This window comes from Vigna angularis, chromosome 10, assembly GCF_016808095.1.
Source record: "Vigna angularis cultivar LongXiaoDou No.4 chromosome 10, ASM1680809v1, whole genome shotgun sequence".
Taxonomy (NCBI): Eukaryota; Viridiplantae; Streptophyta; class Magnoliopsida; order Fabales; family Fabaceae; genus Vigna; species Vigna angularis.
Genome location: NC_068979.1, coordinates 15,317,263 through 15,337,349, shown reverse-complemented (window position 1 = coordinate 15,337,349; position 20,087 = coordinate 15,317,263). Strand labels below are relative to the sequence as shown.

Genomic DNA, 20,087 nt, shown 5'->3' with positions numbered 1-20,087 from the left:
ATGCATGTATGCATGTATGTATGTGTGCATGTATGCTTGTATGCATGTGTGCATGTGACATATGTGCATGTATACATTTATACGTCTATTCTTGTGTGCATGTATGCATGTATGCCTGTGTGTGCGGGTTCATGTGTGCATGTGTGCATGTGCATGTATACATGTATGCATGTGTGCATTTTCATGTGTATGTATGCATGTGCATGTATGCATGTGTGCATGTGCGTGTGTACGTGTGCGCATGTGTGCGTGTGTACGTGTGCGCATTTGTGCATGTGTGGATGTATGCATGTGTGGATTTATGCGTGCGTGGATGTGTGCGTGTGGGCATGACTGCGTCAGTGCATGGGTGCATGTGTGCATGCATGTGTATGAATCTGTGCACGCATGTGCATATGTACGTATGCGTGTATGCATCTGTGCATATATGCATGTATGCATGGGATGGAAGACCATCAAGAAATCACATTGGACCTCTTACTAGAGCCATGGCAAGGAAGATTTAAGAAGAAGAAGGATCACCTAACATTTTACTTCTGTGGAAGGTTACTTATAAAAATTCTTCTTGTCTTAACTAAAGCACTTATACATTGTTTTGTAGGAACTAATAAATCTTGGAGACCATGATTGAGCCTTCCAAGAAGTTAAATCAATAAAGGCAAGCAAAGGAGCCAAAAAGGGAGGTGCTTGCGGAATGGGAAATGCACCAGCATTTTTGAATTTAGGAGGGAATTAAATCAGAAATTAGGCTCCTCTTCACCTATAAATCAGAGGGTCTCTTCTTTATATTTTCTCACTTTTGATCTTAATGATATGTTGCAGAATTTACTTTCCAGCTTTTGTGCTTGATAGCAATATTTTTGAACCCCGACAACGGAAGTATTTTTATCCCCGACAACGGCGCCAAAAACTTGATGAACAAATTTTCAATCCCCGAAAACAAAGTCAAAAACTTGTTAACCCTCAGCAAGTGTAACCGAATCGTTTCAAATAATAAAATATGGTAAGACCAAGTATCATTTCCCAAGAGACTCACGGCAAGTTATGTGATTACTCAACTAATTAGGACTCTAAAGAAAATATTTGGGGTTTTTGAATGTAAATGCAATAAAATAAACATGAATGCAATTTGATCAATTGAGGTTAAACATAAGAAAGAATGGATGAAGTTGATGATATTGTTGTTGGATTTAGATTTCACCTAATTTACTCATGCATTTATGAATTCGTCTTTCTTTTCATTAATGTTAATGTCACTCTCTAAATTACCTTAAACCCGATGTCTCGGTGAAGAAAGCCTATCATTAATTATGAGTTCATACAATTCCTAGCATCTCTAATAATTAATTCTAAAGCATAGAAGCTTAAAGGCAACCAACCCTCATATCCCCCAGTTCTAGATTTCCCCATATGTGTCCATATCGACAAAACCAATAATCATGACATCGAATGAGTTAAATAATGCATGCTTTGAGCAAAGAGGAAAAACCCCTAACAATTAATGAAAGAAAGCATGTATCTTATAAAAGATCTTGAAGAACAAATTCAATACATGAGAGTTTAAGAAGGTTACATCTTTCCCAACAACAATAAGGTTTAGCCCTCCATCGTCATGGAAGAACAAGATGAATAATGGAATGAAAGAATGAAAGAGATAGAAAAACCCGAGAAAGAGAAGAGGAGAGCCGTCACCATCCCCAAATCTACCCCCAAGGGGTGAAAAATGTGTTTCTGTGCTTAAGCCATCAAAAGATACAAAACTTAGGACGTGGAAGTTCTTAAATAGAACATAAAAACAACAGAAAACAAGTCCAAGCCCATAAAAACAAAAGAAAACCGGTCGAAGCCCACTTAGAATGGTGCTCAGCGGTATTTACCGTTGAGCGGTAATAGCGCCTGATAAATTTTGCTCCCCAACTGCTATTTTTGCCCCTCAACGGTAATTTTGACACCTGAAAAGTGGCGCTCAACGGTAATTACCACTCAACACAACTTTTTCTGTATTCTGGTTGACTTTTCAGCATTTTGGTTGACTTGTTGACTTTTCTGGTTAACTGGTTGACTTTTTTGGTTTCTGGTTGACTTTTCTGCATTCCAATCATTCGGTACTTCAACTTTTCTTTCGAATCATTCAATTAGCCTACAAAATCAAGGGAATCTAGTACAAAACCATTAAATTCACCTTCAACTCTCTTATTCACAAAACTAAAGCAAAAACATGAGTCACAATATCAAAATTAAGTCAAAAAGGGTGTTTTTAATATCAAAATTAAGTATAAAAATAACGGTTTTTCAACCGTTACCACAATCCCAAACTTGAAACTTTGCTTGTCCTCAAGCAAAATGTAACTTGGCTTCAACAAAATAATCATACTACAATGGTTTAGCACACCAAAAAGCATTTTCCTCTAGGACAAGTAAATCACTCATGTTTGCTCAATATAGAAAAATTAGTCAAGATAGAATGATGCTTTAGGTAATAAAGCTTCAACTATGGTGCTCACATAATCAAGACATACACAACAGATGCAAACCTCATGAATAATCAACAACCAAGCAAGAATGTTATCATAAAGTGCATGGAACTATTCCTCACCAAAGATAGTGTTTCACTCAAGCACTCAAAAGTATTTCACTCAAGCACTCAAAAGTGTTTCACTCAACTCAAAGGTGTATAGTGAGGTGACACTCTTACACTCTACCATCACAATGTCACATGAATCAATTTTGCCTTTCTTTTAACCACATATCAAGCACACTCACAAGCAAGTTATCATCACAAGGACTTTTCAAGGCTTGTATTAAGGCTGGGCTAAGAAGAAAATTGGTTTTTCTAGACAACAAAATTCCTTGAGTTAAGAGAGTGCATAATTCATTCATTCACATTAACAATAATATCACTTTCTCCTTTTTTATGTGAGAAACCAATATTCAACTCATTCCCAAACTTTACTTGCATTGAGCTCAACCTTTTCTTTTCTTTCTTTTCTTTTCTTTTCTTTTTCTTTTGCTTTTTGCTTTTGCTCAATGCTTTTTAATGAATTTCACAAAGTTCTTTCCGGTTTCTCACCACCCCAAACTTGAACCATTCTCCATTACCACAAAAACATACTCCACTTAACTCAATGTAAGGATTTCAAAAAGGGTTTTTCCACTTTTCAAATTTAGGCTCAAAGTGAAAAGGATAAAGAGAAACATTGTTCTTTGTTGGGTTCACCTATAAACATTGGCTCTAAAGGAGAAGAAAAACATGGCCTTGATCATTTGTAACAAGCACGCAAGTGGTTCAATCATAGAAAATTAGGCAAAATCAATCATGCTTCCAAAGCAATAGCACTTAATCAATCAAAAAATCTGGAGCCCAATCTCTCACGGGTTAACTCAAGTTCCACAATTTGATAAACATCCTGCCCAACATATTAATCACAATTAAAATCATGCATTTGTTTTTAACAAAACTATGAGCAACCACCATCTATGCTTAAAAAGCCTCAACAATCATTAACTCAACATGCATCATAGAACAATAGAGCAAACACAAGAATATTACTCATCATAAATAATTTATCACAGCATACCAAACCATTTCTACATAACTCATTAAACCAAGTACATAAGCAAAAATAAAAATAAAACAAAATTCAAATAAAGCAAAAACATAAAAATCTTGATCCAATAGCATCCATCAGTAGATGTTGTCAATAACATCCATCAGTAAATGTCTAGTAGCATAGCATCCATCAGTAGATGCTCTCAGTAGCATCCATCAGTAGATGCTCTTTCATTTGAATCTTCCAACATCCATCAGTAGATGTGATTCCTTCTCATCAGCATCCATCAGTAGATGCTAATCTTTCTCATCTTCATCGGCATCCATTAGTAGAGGCCTTCAGTAGCATCCATCAGTAGACGCTTAATCACATAACATCCATAAGTAGACGCTATCATTCCAAAAATCCTTCAGCATCCTTTAGTAGACACATAACAACACCCATCAGTAGGTGTATACAAACATAGTATCCTTCAGTAGATACTCTTCTACTAACATCCATCAATAGATGCAAATCCTTTTCATCAACACTCATCAGTAACTGTCTGATAGCATAGTATCCTTCAGTAGATACTCAATCACCTGGCATTCATCAATAGATGTTGTGCTTTTCCTCTTGATGATCTTGTGCTCCTAGTACAAATTTTCAAATTTGATCCTGCAAATAATAAAGAACACTACACTAAAGCACCCAATTAGCACAAAATGATAAAAAAATTAAAAAGATAAAAAAAATGAAGAGATATAAAGATAAAAAGATAAGAAGATAAAAATATAGATAGCTAGAAAGAAAGAAAAAATAAAAAGGTCAAAAGATAACAAGATAAAAAATGAAAAAAAAATAAAAAAAATAAAAAGAAAAAGATAAACATATAAAAAGAAAAAATAAAAAGATAAAATAAAACTAATAAGCTAAAGGTTTAATCCTTTTCGACATCCCTATTTGTGTAGGAATGTCTGAGATAGGTCCTCGTTTTCTAAAGTGTATCAAAATGGTCCTTAATTTTGAAAATTGATATCAATTGAGTCCTTTCCGTTAAGTTGGCTGGACGGCGTTAAAAAAATTGATGAGTGGGATGCTGAGACGACGAACGAACGCTCGTCCAACAGCGAACGAACGCTCGTCGACCTCTTACTGCTGGACGACCGTTCGTTCCACACTGGACGACCGTTCTAGGATTTTATCTTCCATTCTTTCATTATTGTTCATCTAGTTTCACCATGAATATGGTGAACTAAACCTTGTATTCTTGTTGGGGAATCAATGTAGTCTTGTGAAACTCTCATATATGGAATTTGTTTTAACATCTTACTTTAAGATACATGCTTTCTTTCATCATTAGTTAGGGTTTTTCCTCTTTGCTTAATGCTTGCTTTGTTTAACTCATTCATTGCTATGATTATTGATTTTGTCGATATGGGAACGTACGGGGAGATCTAGATCTGGGGAATTTCTCCCAATAGCATATTGGTTGCCTTTAAGCTCCTGCACTTCAGAACTAATTACTAGGAATGCTAGGAATTGTATGAACTCGTAATTAAGGATAGGCCTTCTTGACAAGGTAATTTAGAGAGTGGCATTAACATTGATGAAAAGATTGATGATTTCCTAAAGTATATGAGAGTGGATAAGATGAAATTGATAACCCCAACAACATACTCATCCATATCATTCATTACGTGTTTGTTTTACTCTTTTTGCCATTGATCAAATTCATGCATACATGTTTAATTATTGTCTTTTGCATTTAAAAACCTACAATCAATCGTTCACAAGTCTTAAATAATCAACAAATTAGATAACTAAATAGGCCGTGAGTCCTTTGGGAAAACGATACTTGGTCTTACCTAGTTTTATTACTTGATACGATTCGGTCACACTTGCCGATTCTTAAACAAGTTTTTGGCGTCGTTTTCGATGTTCATAAATTTGTCACTCATAAGGGTTCTGTCAACGACAATCATCAAAGAAGAAAGAGGAGAGTACTGAAAGCTAAAAAGGTATGTCACCTCTACACCATTCTTTTTCTCTTTTTATTGTACTCTGAAGTTTTTTTCTAAAGGTATTTTTTTCCTACACACAAATAATGTTTTTTTAAATCATAATTTTTTTTATAAGTATGTGTCGGCCTATGGCCCGTTTCTTTCTTTTTCCCACCATTCTTAAATAAATAAAAAATACAAAATCTTCAAAACCAAAAAAAGATGTCAATCTTGTTAAACCAAATCTTTTTTCGGATTAACTTTTCAAAAATCTAAATCAATCAATAATAATATTTAGGCTTAATTACCTACTTAGTCCCCATGTTCGGAGGTAATTTGCTGTTTAGTACCCGGTTTTAAAAATGTAGGCATTTGATACGTATGTTTTGAAATTTGTATCAATTGAATCCTACCCACTTAACACCGTTATAATTGATAACGTTTTTCTGACTGTGTATGTGATTTGTGCAATCAATTGCGTCGTGGCAATGACATGGCAGGCTGAATTGGGAATTTGAAATGGGGTTACATTTTTTTAAATTGGGGATACCTTTCCGCACGGCCAAATCACCATTATTGGTTCCTCCAAGTTCAACTCATTTGCATCAACATTTCATCTTCTCCTCTGAACGGGAGACTCCTGAGACACCTACCTACGCCACCCACGTCCCAACCGCCGCGAGAGGATCCTCTACCTCATCCGAAGTTTCGCCGGCGACGCTAAGCACCACCAGGACCACTGCCGGCGATGCCGTTCACGCCCATCAGAGCAGTTCTGGCCGCCGCCTCCTCCAAGCAGACCGCCGCAAGTTGCTTCTGGTCTCTCTCCTTCTCTTTTCAACGTCGACCCAGCCACCCGTGCCACCACCTCTTGCGTCGCCGGCAAACCCCAAATACCACAGGATCCGTTCCCAACCGCGACGCCGTCAGCCTTGGAAGCTGCCGCCGATTGACTCTCCCCTTCTCCTTTATCTATTTTCTGTTTTTGTGTTTGGGTAGTTAGGAATGGTGGGTTTCTGTTGTGTGCGCGTGTTTCCTGTTCAAAGATTCAACTCCTTTGGTGGTGATTAGAGATGAAAGGAAGCTTGATGGCTTAGTCCCAGTATCTGGTTTGGTTTTCTAGAATTCTGGGTGGTTGGCGGAGGGATAATGATTGTTGCTGGAGGGAAGTTTGGTTAATGGGTAAAGTTGAACTGGATGCTGGTTGATGATTGTGATGTTGGCTGTGAGACGGTGGAAGGGAAATCACGGGTGTTGGAGGTGATTGAAGAAGATGAAGACGTTAGGCGCAGGCCGTGAGTTGTTGGAGACGAACGCTCGTGAGGAAGACGAACGCTCGTGAGGAAGACGAACGCTCATGAGGAAGACTGGATGAGAATTGGCCGTGCGGTACGTTGGAGGTTCAGTCTTGGAGGAAGCCTGCCACGTCAAGTCACTTAAGCCACCTCATTGCCACGATTGCACAAATCACATACACAGTCAGAAAAACGTTATCAATTATAACGGCGTTAAGTGGGTAGGATTCAATTGATACAAATTTCAAAACATAGGTATCAAATGCCTACATTTTTAAAACCGGGTACTAAACAGCAAATTACCTCCGAACATGGGGACTAAGTAGGTAATTAAGCCTAATTTTTAAACAAACTCACAAACCTTTTTCTAGATAAAGAACTGCGTGATCCCTGATTGTCCATTATAAATGGATGTACGTAGGACCAAGGTCAATTCTTGTCGGGTTCATAAAACAAAAAATATTTTTTTGTTTCTTATAAGCTGTCGTTGAAGCTATCAAATTAATACTACTTTTCGAGGCAACTTCAGTATTGCCAAGCAGTATTCAAGAAAGTAGATAGGGTTAAAGTAACCCTGAGTCGTCTCCCAACGAATACGGAAGTGCCTTTTAATATTTGAATCTTATGAATGCAATGCAATGTTCAAGAATAAAAATGATGTTTGGAGAAGGTTTAAAGAACAAATAAGAAACTTAAAAATGAAATAGGCTAATTCCATTGCTTTTCCAAGATCAATTCATCATCGGTTATTCATAGATAATTGTTCAATTGATTATTATTTAAGTTTCAAATTAATTAAATTACATTCTTAATTAATTTGAGGGCGATCACGCATTTAACCAAAGTAAATTCTCAATCAAATGCAAAACCTTTCTAGATTATTCACAATGAATTCAACCAAAGTACATTCTCAATCAAATCCTATTGTATTTAATCATGTCTATTCTTAAATCACCTAACCAAATTAAAAAACTAATCAATCAAAGTAAATTCTCAATTGGTTATAGTTTAAATTTTTACTACCAATCAAAGTACATTCTCAATTGATAGTAAAAACCAATTAATCATATGAAAGTTCCTAAATTAAATCAAAGTAGATTCTCAATTAAACCTAGAAACCCTAGAACTCATATAATCAATATGCATGTAGATTCAAACACATTATGATGCAAGAATCTTTGCTTTTAATTTCATAGAGAGATGAACGACATAGAGAGAGAACAATTTAAAGCAATAATCAAAATAAACAATTGCATTAACTCAATCTAACCTCAGAATCCATAATGGAATTACAGCAGAATAGCCCTAGATGCTTAGCTCTCCATGAATGAAGTTGAATACAAGATGAAATAAGAGAGAGAAGTGGTGAATGAATGAATGAAGTAAAGTCTGGGTCTCTTTATATAGGGCTTCATTGGGCTTGGGCTCTGAATATTCAGTTGACAAAATCTTTTATCTTATATCTTCCAAATAACTAAAAGATTTAGATAACTTATCTTATATCTTTTATAAGATATCTTTTATAAGATATCTTATTTTAGATAACTTATCTTATTCAGTTGACAAAATCTTTTATCTTATATCTTTTATCTTATCTTATATCTTCCAAATAACTAAAAGATTTAGTAATTATAACATTATTTGGAAGATATTTTGTGTTGATATTCCCAAATTACATTAATTTCAACAACTGAATTTTATCTTTTAGCTTTTCTAACTTTCCAAAATTGCACAAATGCCCTGAAACTTCCTCTATCTGCACTTTAGCCCCTTCATAATTCTCCAAAATTGCACCAGAAGCCCTTGTTGACCAGCTTTGACCAGATAGGTCGCGCCCAATGGGAGCTCGCCACGTGGTTGCCCTCGAGGAAAGGCTTGCCCTACGCCTACGCTGCCGTGAGAAAAAGAGGAGAGGCTCGACAATGTGGAGGTTGCCACGGTGGTTGCAGTGGCGATTTCTGTTCTGGGTTTTGCTGTGTGGTTTTTCTGAGTGCAGGTGGTGGTTCGTTGATGGTTGCGTTAATGGTCCGCGAGAAGTGTGGATGAGAAGATGAAGATGGTTGTGCGATGGTGGTCGAGACACAAACTCGCAGAGGCGCGATAAAAGGGATTGCGAAAAGCGGTAGCGTTGTTTGGATCTACAGCGTGGTGGTTGTTTGCGGTGGCGCGATTTGGTTCCGAGAATGGAGAAGATGAAGATGGTCGAGATGCGAAACCGTGGTGGTGATGGCGAGACCGAGGCGGTGTTGTGGAGATGGTGAGAAGCGTGAATCGTGGTGTGCTGAGGATGATGGAACTCAAGAGATGATGGTGCCGCTCGCAGCGGAGGTGAAAATTGACGGTGGTGATTCACGGCGTGGTTGGTCAGATCTGCGGCGTGGTGGTGGCACGACAATAACGATGGTTGTCCGGTGAGAAAGGAGTACGATTTGGTGGTTGATGGTGGCCACTGGCGCGGCGGCAAGGGTGGAGGAGAAGGCTTCGCGATTTGACGAAGGTGGAGAACTCGCGTCTGGTCTCGCAATAGCGGCAGCTTCACGGCGGCATGGTGGCTGTCTGGTGACGGAGCGGCGCGGCGGCGCTAGGGTTCCAGTGGGTGGAAGATGATGCTCATGTGTTAGGGCTGAGGTGGCGTGTTCTAACTGGTTCACTAGTGAGTGCAAGGATCAGTGATGTGGCATCATCTGAGTGGTTCAATCTGTTAGTGGTGGACTGCCACGTGGCATGATCTAGTGAAGTTTGGCTTAGGAGGGGTATGGGTAGGGAAATTTGGGAGGTATATTTAGAATAGGGTTACTGTTTGGCTTAGTATTGGGCCTGTTTAAAAGAAGAGGGGTGTATGTAGGGAAATTGGGAGGTGCAAGGGTAAAAGTTGTCTGTTTGTCTAATCTGGACATTATTTTCCAAATATAATCTGATTTTGGGCCTTGAATTGCCATTTGGACCAATAAAACTTATAATTTCAGCTGCACAAATAAACATAAGAACATCCAAGAATATTTTATGCGCTAAAACTCACTTTTTACGTCTCTTTAATTCCTAAACCCAACAATTCCAATCATCACAAATTCACTTAAAATCAATCATTTAAGCACAATTATCCCATCAAAAATTTGAATTTGAAAGCATAAATGTGGGCATAAATATGCACTCAACACACCCCCACACTTATCCTTTTGCACTCCTAGGCAAAATTGATTAATTCCAAGACTTTGTTTTGAGTCATTTCATTCCATATTTGCATTTGGATCAAAAGAATGAACAACACCGGACATAGATCAATCATCTATAGATCACTTTGTCATGAACATGCAATTGAAATTACTCTATTCTTCACACATGAGTTGACCTTTTTGAATTCCCAAGAAAATCAAATATGAAAGATAACACTCAAGTGAAAATGTATCTATTTCTTCCCAACTCTCTCAAGTGTTTTTGGCTTGTGTTTACACTCAAAATACCGATGTAAGTAGACAACATTGATATTTAGCAAGATTCTAACATTCACACACCTTAGAAAAAATGCAATTATTGTTCATGAGGGCTTTTTAAGGTTTTATTGAGGCCAAGGCAAAGGTAGGAAATTTTTCTTGGAATTTCTGAGCTTTTGAAATTGATATAGAAAGAGTAATGACATTTGATTTAAAAACAACTCTATTTCTTGCTCTTTTAAGGAAGATTTATTTTTTTTTTCTTTTTAAAACTCTGACTTTTCATCTTCCCTTTTGCTTTTTTTTTTTATTTTGTGGGTGAGGTACTCACCCACACACTTATTCATAACTTTACTTCTAACAGAATCCATTACTCCTTCTTCTTTCCTAAGGTAAGGAGCATATGTTTTTTCTCCTTTTCTCATTTGACAATGACTGGAAACAAGAAAAAAATAGGCTTAAGGCTCAAAGGGGTTTCCAATGCATTAATGTTAGGACAAGTTATTTCGCCAAGTAGCTAAAATGAGAAATGCCTCAATCATATCTAATCATGCATATTCACCTCAGTTGCACAACAAAGAATCAAGCTAACTATTAGAGTAATCACAAAACATGGGCAAATCACAAAAAAAAATAGGTATGGCACATGGTGGTCCATCCTTAACATTAAGCCCAAAACTCACATGGTTTCAAATTTCTTTCACAAAAGATTTAATCAGGAAATTCTCAAGTCAACTGAATCAGCAAATCATAAAAGCAATCCACTCATATCAACATGACTCATATTTTTTTCTTGAATTCATGAGCATTCCAGTTACTGATTCAAACTCTCAAATCCAATGCAAATATTTATTAAAAGTAAACAAAATAGACAAACAAAATAGGGAACAAAATTAATTGTTTCCCCACACCCCCACACTTAAACTATGGATTGTCCTCAATGTATGCCTTATATATAAAATGCAAAGAAAAAGTATGAGGGAACTTACCTCCTTCATGGTGGAAGGAATGCTAGTAGGACTTCATTGGAAAAGTCATCCTGGATAGGAATGTTATCTTTTCCCTTTTCAATCCTACTAAGATGGTCAACTACTACATTCTGTGACTGATGACAAATTTATGAACACCGAAAAACGGCGCCAAAAACCTGTTTAACCCTCGCCAAGTGTAACCGAATCGTATCAAGTAATAAACTCTGTAAGACCAAGTATCGTTCTCCCAAAGGACTCACGGCCTAGTTAGTTATATGATTTGTTGATTATTTAAGACTTGTGAACAATTGATTGTAGGTTTTAAATGAAAAAGACAATAACTAAACATGTATGCATGAATTTGATCAACGGAAAAGAGGAAATCAAACACTTTAATGTATTAGATGGATGAGTATGTTGTTGGGGTAATCAATTTCATCTTATCCACTCTCATATACTTTAGGAATTCATCATTCTTTTCATCAATGTTAATGCCACTCTCTAAATCACCTTGCAAGAAGGCCTGTCCTTAATTACGAGTTCATACAATTCCTAGCATCCCTAATAATTAATTCTGAAGTGCAGAAGCTTAACGACAACCAACCCTCATATTCCTATGTCTAGGCAATGTGCTATTGGGAGAAATTCCCCGGATCTAGATTTCCCCGTACGTTCCCATATCGACAAAATCAATAATCATGGCAATGAATGAGTTAAACAATGCAAGCTTTAAGCAAGGAGGAAAAACCCTAACTAATGATGAAAGAAAGCATGTATCTTAAAATAAGATGTTAAAACACAAATTCCATATATGAGAGTTTCACAACACTACATTGATTCCCCAACAACAATAACAGGTTTAGTTCACCATATTCATGGTGAAACTAGATGAACAATAATGAAAGAATGAAAGATAGAACCCTAGAGAGATGAGAAGGTAGCCTTAGCATCCAAGATCTTCCTCCAAGGGGTGGAAAGGTGTGTGTTTACTTCGTCTCCAGCCAAAGATACAAACCCTAGGAAGTCCTAAAGCTTATATATTATACGTAATATTACAGAAAAGTGGGCCTCAGCCCAAAATACCACCGCTCAGCGGTAAACTGTCGCTCAGCGGTAAACTGCCGCTCAGTGGTACTAGCGCAAAGTCAATTTTCCCCTCAGCTGCATTTTCATCCCTTATCGAAGCCAACGGGTGTTCGAGAGTGTCGCTCAGCGGTAAACTGCCGCTGAGCGGTACTTGCGGCTTCTCATTTTGCACTTTTTGAGTTCTTTTCTGATTCCATCTCTATCCTTCTTCACTTCTTTCACCAAATTCACCTTAAAACCTGCATAAAACACTGAAATCAAGCATAAACCTGTCCAACTCTCTTATTTCAAAAAATATGAAAAAAAAGCATGATTCCAAGCTAGTTTCTAAGTGTTAAAGGTTGCTTTTAGTATCAATTTTAAGCATGAAAATAACAGTTTTTCAACTGTTATCAGTGACCCACCTCTGTCTTGAGTAGGAGTCAGCTTGTCCTTCTCGTTCTTGACCATTGTGATTCCATATTTCTCGGGAACCACATGTATAGGGCCTACCCAAGTACTGTTAGAATTTGAATATATAAGACCTGTTTGTAGCAACTTGGTGTCCTTTTTCTTTACAACCCCCATCAGTTAAGGATTCAGTCTTCCTTGAGGTTGTCTCACTAGTTTAACATCCTCCTCCAAATGTATTATATGCCTGCAAAAAGAAGGGATAATACCAAGAATATCTTCTAAAGTCCAGCCTATTGCTTTCTTGTGGTCTCTGATAACCTGTAATAGTTGTTTTTCCTGCTCATCAGTAAGCAATGCAGATATAATAACAGGGAGTTTCCCATCCCTCTCAAGATAAGCATATTTCGAATGGGATGGTAAAGGTTTCAACTCCAAAATGGGTGGCTGCACCACAGATGGCAAAATTTTACTGTCTAAGGTAATCTCAGCCACCTCAACATCACACTCGGACGCCACAGAGGTATCATTTACTAATACCATGTCCTCAATATCACCTGCTTTACAGTTTCCTTTTTCATCCAAAATTAGGCACGACATATTTTAAAAAGAAAAATTGTTTACAACATCACTTTATAAATCAATACAAAACAAAGAATGATCTTTAATCTGGTGCTTCCCAGCTTCCAACACGTTGAACCACACCTTCTCGTCTCCTATCTCCATTGTCAATGATCCTACATGCACATCTATCTTGGTTCGTGCTGTCATCATGAAAGGTCTTCCCAAGATAATAGTTGTTGGATTGATTCCTTCATCATCCTTCATGTCCAAGATATAGAAATCTGCAGGAAAAATTAACTTGTCTACTCGCACAAGGACGTCCTCAAGCACACCTGCAGGGTTAACTGTGCTACGGTTGGCCAGTTGAATGACCACACCAGTAGTCTTAAGAGGTCCCAAAGGTAGAGAAGTAAACACTGATAAAGGCATTACATTTATGGAAGCCCCTAAATCTAGCATGGTATTGTCAGACTTTGAATTTCCAATAACACATGGAAAAAAAAACATACCTGGATCCTTGCATTTTCGCGGTATTTCAATATGCTTCTTAATCAAACTTGACACATTTCTTACCAAATTCACAACCTCATTATCCCTAAAAAGCCTTCTATTTGTGCAAATTTCTTTCAAAAACTTGGCATATTTAGGAATTTGCTTAACAGCATCAAGCAAAGGAATATTGATCTCCACCTTCTTGAAAATATTTAACATCTCTTGGTCTAATTCCTCCATTTTTTTGTTTCTCGGCTTCAACCGATTTGGATATGGAGGAGGTGGAGAATAAGAAGAAGAAGTTTTAGAAGAAGAGTTAGAGGATACTAACCTGGATTTATCAGTGGTAGTCTTAGGTGATGGTTCACTTGATCCTCCATTGTCATCAATTTGTGTTCCTTCTTTCTCCTTATCTTCATCCTCTTGGGCTCCTTCAGGGCCTTCTACTTGCTTACCCGTTCTCAAAGTAATAGCACTTACATTTTGTGGGTTGATCACTGTTTGTGCAGGTAGTTTATTTGACTGCTTAGCCTTTAATTTTTCCATCCTCTGAGTCAACTCTACAATTGATTTCTTGATTTCTGAATTTTGCTCAAGTATTGTTTTCATGAAATCTTGCATTGACATTTCAGGCTGAGATTGCTGCCTTTGTTGAGGTGGAACATAAGGTTGCCTGTTCTGCTGATATCTATTGGAGGACGAATCATGATAATTCTGGTATGGTCTATTTCCTCCAATCAGGTTTGCAGCAAAAGCTTGAGATGGGTTTTACACAGTGGTTTCCACCAGGCTAGGACATTCATCAGTATAATGGTTAGTTGAAATGCAAATTCCATACTTCTTAGCAATCAAAGTAAATTCTCAATTGATTATAGTTGAAATTATTACTACCAACCAAAGTACATTCTCAATTGATAGTAAAAACCAATTAATCTTATGAAAGTTCCTAAATTAAATCAAAGTAGATTCTAAATTAAACCTAGAAACCCTAGAACTCATATAATCAATATGCATGTAGATTCAAACACATTATGATGCAAGAATCTTTGCTTTTAATTTGATAGAGAGATGAAAGACATAGAGAGAGAACAACTTAAAGCAATAATCAAAATAAACAAAATCTTTTATCTTATATCTTCCAAATAACTAAAAGATTTAGATAATTATAACATTATTTGGAAGATATTTTCTGTTGATATTCCCAAATTACATTAATTTCAACAACTGAATTTTATCTTTTAGCTTTTCTGACTTTCCAAAATTGCACAAATGCCCTGAAATGACAGTGGTTGTTTTTCCATATAGGCACCGTTTCTCGAACCGAGGCATATTCAGGCGAGGCAAAAAGTGTACTACTTTTGGCCTCGGGCGTGAACCGAGGCATAAAGGGAGAGGATTTGGCATCGGTTCAACCATAACCGAAGTAGTAAAGTTTTTGGTTTTTTTTTTCGAAGGACTATATGCCTCGGGTTAGGGGAACCGAGACCGTATTTCCCACCCTACTGGCTCGGTTGTAGCTTGAACCGAGGTAGTAGAGGTGTTTTTTTTTCTACGCAATACTTTTTGCTTCTGGTGTGGTCATAACCGAGATCATAAGGTGCTTTTCTACCTCGGTTTTAACTTGAACCAAGGCATATATCCTTGTTTTTTTTTAAAAATGAGGTTTGTTTCTGCAACATTCCCAACAATAGAAACAGACCTGCATATATATTTACAGCCAGAACAATCCAGAATAATTCAGAAACGTATATTTTGAATGAAAATTATAATAAAACATAAATACATTCAATTGAATCATAAATCAACTTCTTATAAGCATAAATCAATCCAATTATAATCATAAATCAAGTTTGAAGCATAAATCAATGTAATGTACAAAGTTAAACGAATAATAATGTAGAAAAGCATCAAACAACTTAGAAACATAAACTTAGAACTTACTATATCCTAATATCTACTACATACTATTATATAAATGAATTACATATTTAGCCAATGCTTTCCTCACAAGTTGAAGTGACTTCTCTGGATTTGGAGCAGTCCTATTGAATCTCTGCATAAAATACAATGATTTAACTTAGTGTATTTGAAATCTAAACTATAGGGAAAATAAAATTGAAACCTAAATAATACTGTTTCCCATCCACTGGTGTAATGTGCACGAATAATGGTCATCATCCAAAACATGACGTAGTAACCACATTCATATGACCCCGTTTGTATATTACACTATAATATATCATCATAATTATAAAATGTTAAGTAACATCATTTGAATGGAACCAAATGTAACAAAGTATGGACTAAAATACCAAACCTTAAGGGCAACCCATGCAAGCTTTTTAGCTGTAGCAGTAGATCTCCCAGATAACATCATATGTGTTGCAAGGGAACTATTAAAAACAATTCCTTTAGCATACATTTATATAAAAAAAAAGTCGAAACATTGAGATTCTTACCAATCTACTACATGTCTAAGAGGGCTGGGAGGAGACTTCTGCAATGAACAAAACCAGACAGCAGTGTTCTCCGGTATGGAGATCACAAGTAGCTGCCAATAACACCTGAAATTGGTAATAACTTATGAATCATATACCAAAAATAATAAATGAATGTGTTGAAGTTAACAAACTTCACTTACCCATGTATATAAGGGAGAAAATATATCTCCTTCCCCATTCCAAAGTAGGTGGTGATGTATGTTTGGATATCATCAAATTTATTTCTTTCATGAGTCATAGAGGGGTCAATGAACCCATATACATCGTTGAACCCCTTCTTGTTACTAACATCAAACATATACCTAAAATGAAGAAATAATCTGATATAAGTAAGCTGATGAAATAGAATTATATAAAAAAGTTTTCATAAACTTACATCATCCACAGCTGAATGAGTGTAATATTAATTTCTTCTCTACCCGATGCAAGCTCCCTAACATCTTGATGATGCAAGTACAATGGGATCTGAGCTTCTCTTCCAAATGTAGTAGAATCCCAGTGTACATTCATCGGTGCATCTGAAATGATTTTAGAAAGCTCGTCTTACGCACTAAGAGGGTCATCCTCAGATAAATGAGTCTTCTTCGGTGTAGGACTTCCCTCTTGACCTATCTGCTGTTAAATGCAAAAATGGTTATGTTATAACGTCAATTAGAAGTAAATATTAAAATTGAGAAGTATATAGTACGAGTGTTTACCGGGGGATTAGATACATCACCAACCAAATGTCTAGGCCAGGCGACAAAGGACTTAAATGCTTCTTCCACAATGAAGAACTCATCTGTAGGCACAGGAAGAACGACATCTGCTATGACAACTTCATCCACCGTGACCTTGAACTCATCTTCTGAAAGTTGTACACCATGCACTACAGTGGCTGTCTCATAAACTGTACCACGAGCCACTACCATGGTCCCAGTATCAGAAAGAATATATAACTGACATGGACGAGTTTCATCCATGTCGTCCCCTAGGGCACCGACAGCTGAACAACTTCCTTTACCATTCTACCTGTCAAATTAAATGTTAGGTTATGCAAAAAATAAAATTAGTAACCAAAAATAAATAAGTTTACCTGTAGGGGGCACAACATGTTCTGCTACAGGAGATGGCGGAGGACGATTGCCATAATCCTCATAATGCTGCTGGAACTGGCGCGCAACCATATTAGCAACTTCATCATACAACTCTGCCCGAACCTTCTTTGTGATCTCCTGCGTCATCTCTTTTCTTATGTCCTCCTTCATCTTTTCGTATGAATACGAACGCGAGGAAGACCCAAAAAACTGTTGTATGCCTATGCCAGTCCCAGCACCACGCACTCGTCCTGGGTGCTCAGGTCGTCCAATAGTTGTGGCAAGAATATTCTGACGACCTTCTTGTGTGAATTGACCTTGGGAGCTCTGCTCAACCAAGGAGTCCTGTCACATAACAAAAGTTCAAAATCATTAGAAAGATCTACATAATATATATAACAAAATTAATGTAAAAATATAAGAAATGACATCTTACAATTCTTTCAGATATTTCTCTGGCAGACTCGGAAGTGTAGGAGCCCGATGGTCTTATATGGGCTAACTTCCACTTCTCGTGCCGAGATGGTGGTGAAGGAGGAGGAGGAGGGTCACCACCCTCAGAAAGTAGAAGTCTACTATCTGACTTCTGCTTCATTATTTTTTCTTCAAGCTTCCTATATCCACCACGAGACAATAGGTGTGGATTTTTATTCTGAGCGCTTATTCCCTATGCTTTTGACCTTTTTTCCTGTGACAAAATAAAACAATTGTCATAGTAGAGAATTATGAATGATGAATTGAATGATTTTACTGCACTTACCTGCCACACCTCGGATGAACGAAGCTCTACAAGCTGATGCCATGTTTCTTTGTCAATTGCTGAATATTTGGAACATGGTGTTGAGAGGGTCGCACCTCACACAAAAGTTGATTGCAAAATTAATCGAGTATAGTGCTAGGAAGTGACTCCTAGGTCGTCTCTCAAGGACCAAATGTGGTTCAGGTAATAGGTCGAACACATAAGAGGGGGGGGGGGTTTGAAAGTGTTTTAGTGATTGCGGATGAACTTGAATAAAACACGAATGCAAACAGAAATGTAAAAACGATTTCAAATACAAAACTAAATCGGTTGGTCACTTAAGCTAACATTACAACTAAATTAAAGAAACTTGTATGTCCCACTCGAAAAGCAATTGATAAATAAAAAATAAAATAAAAAAACATATCATTCAACTAGAATAAAAGAAGCTATGGTTAAGCTATGAAAATGGAATGTTGATTGCAGTAGCTTGCAATGCACTTCCATCACCGAAAACAATAATCTAAAAAACGCGTGAATAGTGAGCTGAAATAAATGAATACGCTGCTTCCAAACTAAATGCATTTAAATGTATATAATAGGTTTAATCCTTTTCGACATCCCTATTTATGTACGAATGTCTCAATTGGGTCCTCGTTTTCTAAAGTGTATCAAAATGGTCCTTAATTTTGAAAATTGATATCAATTGAGTCCTTTCCGTTAAGTTGGTTGGACGGCGTTAAAAAAATTGATGAGTGGATGCTGAGATGACGAACGAACGCTCGTCCACCAGCGAACGAACGCTCGTCCATCAGCGAACGAACGCTCGTCGACCACCGAACGAACGGTCGTCCAGTGTGGAACGAACGGTCGTCCAGCAGTAAGAGGTCGACGAGCGTTCGTTCTCTGGTGGACGAGCGTTCGTTCGCTGGTGGACGAGCGTTCGTTCGCTGGTGGACGAGCGTTCGTTCGTCATCTCAGCATCCACTCATCAATTTTTTTAACGCCGTCCAGCCAACTTAACGGAAAGGACTCAATTGATATCAATTTTCAAAATTAGGGACCATTTTGATACACTTTAAAAAACGAGGACCCAATTGAGACATTCGTACATAAATAGGGATGTCGAAAAGGATTAAACCTATATAATATAAAAGATTCTCGATGCAAGCATTAAAACAAAATAAATCAGCATAACACATCTATTTAAAACCAAACAAAATTACCGCTAAGCAAATCCTAAATGAAAGCAAGGCAATTCCTAAATGAAGTCACATAATAAAATGAAAATAAGCCCCTGCTGGTTTCTTCTCAATGAAAATCACCAATAGAATATCACCGTGAGAATGAAATGTGCTTCTCCCAATCAAACCGTGACACCTCCTTTCTAACTCCATGTGTGCAAGCTTCATTTCTCCAAATAATCACTAAATCCTCTATTCTCAATAAATGACCGTGCTTCTCTTTCACCAAAACGAATCAGCTCTTCTTTTCTCCACGTGACAGCTGTGTGCTCTTCACCGCATGCCTCACTTCTTCCAATACGTCCAAGTGTGTGATTACAGCTTCCTCCTTCTCTCGGTGGCTCCTTACATTGCAGCTTCCAGCATCATGAATCCTCTAGCCGTAACCCTCCATCATGAGAAAAAAAACCTCCTCCAGGTGGCGGCTGGACCCCTTCTTTTTATCACCTATGTGCCTCCTCCATCATCAAAACCTGCTGGACCTTGTGCCCTCCGATCCAAGCCTTGCTGGACCAGACCAAAATGCATGTCCGCGTGTGCCTTGCTTCAGCCAGAAAAACCCGTGCCCAAGCCTCCAATTTTCTCTGGGCCGTGATGCTCCACAGCTTGCTGGACGCGTCAGCTGCTGGAGGCTCCACGCTTTGCTTCACTTTGGACACCACCAGTTGCTGCTAGATGCACCTCCTAATCTCTCCAAACTTGCTGGACGCTACAGTCAAGTGTGGGATGCTGGACTGCGTGTTGATTGCTGCTGCTGTCCGCGTG

General features: G+C 37.6%; 1 long non-coding RNA gene across 1 annotated transcript; it reads right to left on the bottom strand.

Moving 5' to 3' along the window:
• Nucleotides 1-15,894: 15,894 nt before the first annotated feature.
• LOC128194211 (uncharacterized) lies at nt 15,895-16,320 on the bottom strand. Its single transcript, XR_008245529.1, has 3 exons — nt 16,222-16,320; nt 16,080-16,155; nt 15,895-15,991 (listed from the first exon to the last, which is right to left on the bottom strand). It is a non-coding gene; the product is annotated as an uncharacterized LOC128194211 (long non-coding RNA).
• Between the last annotated feature and the right edge of the window lie 3,767 nt (nt 16,321-20,087).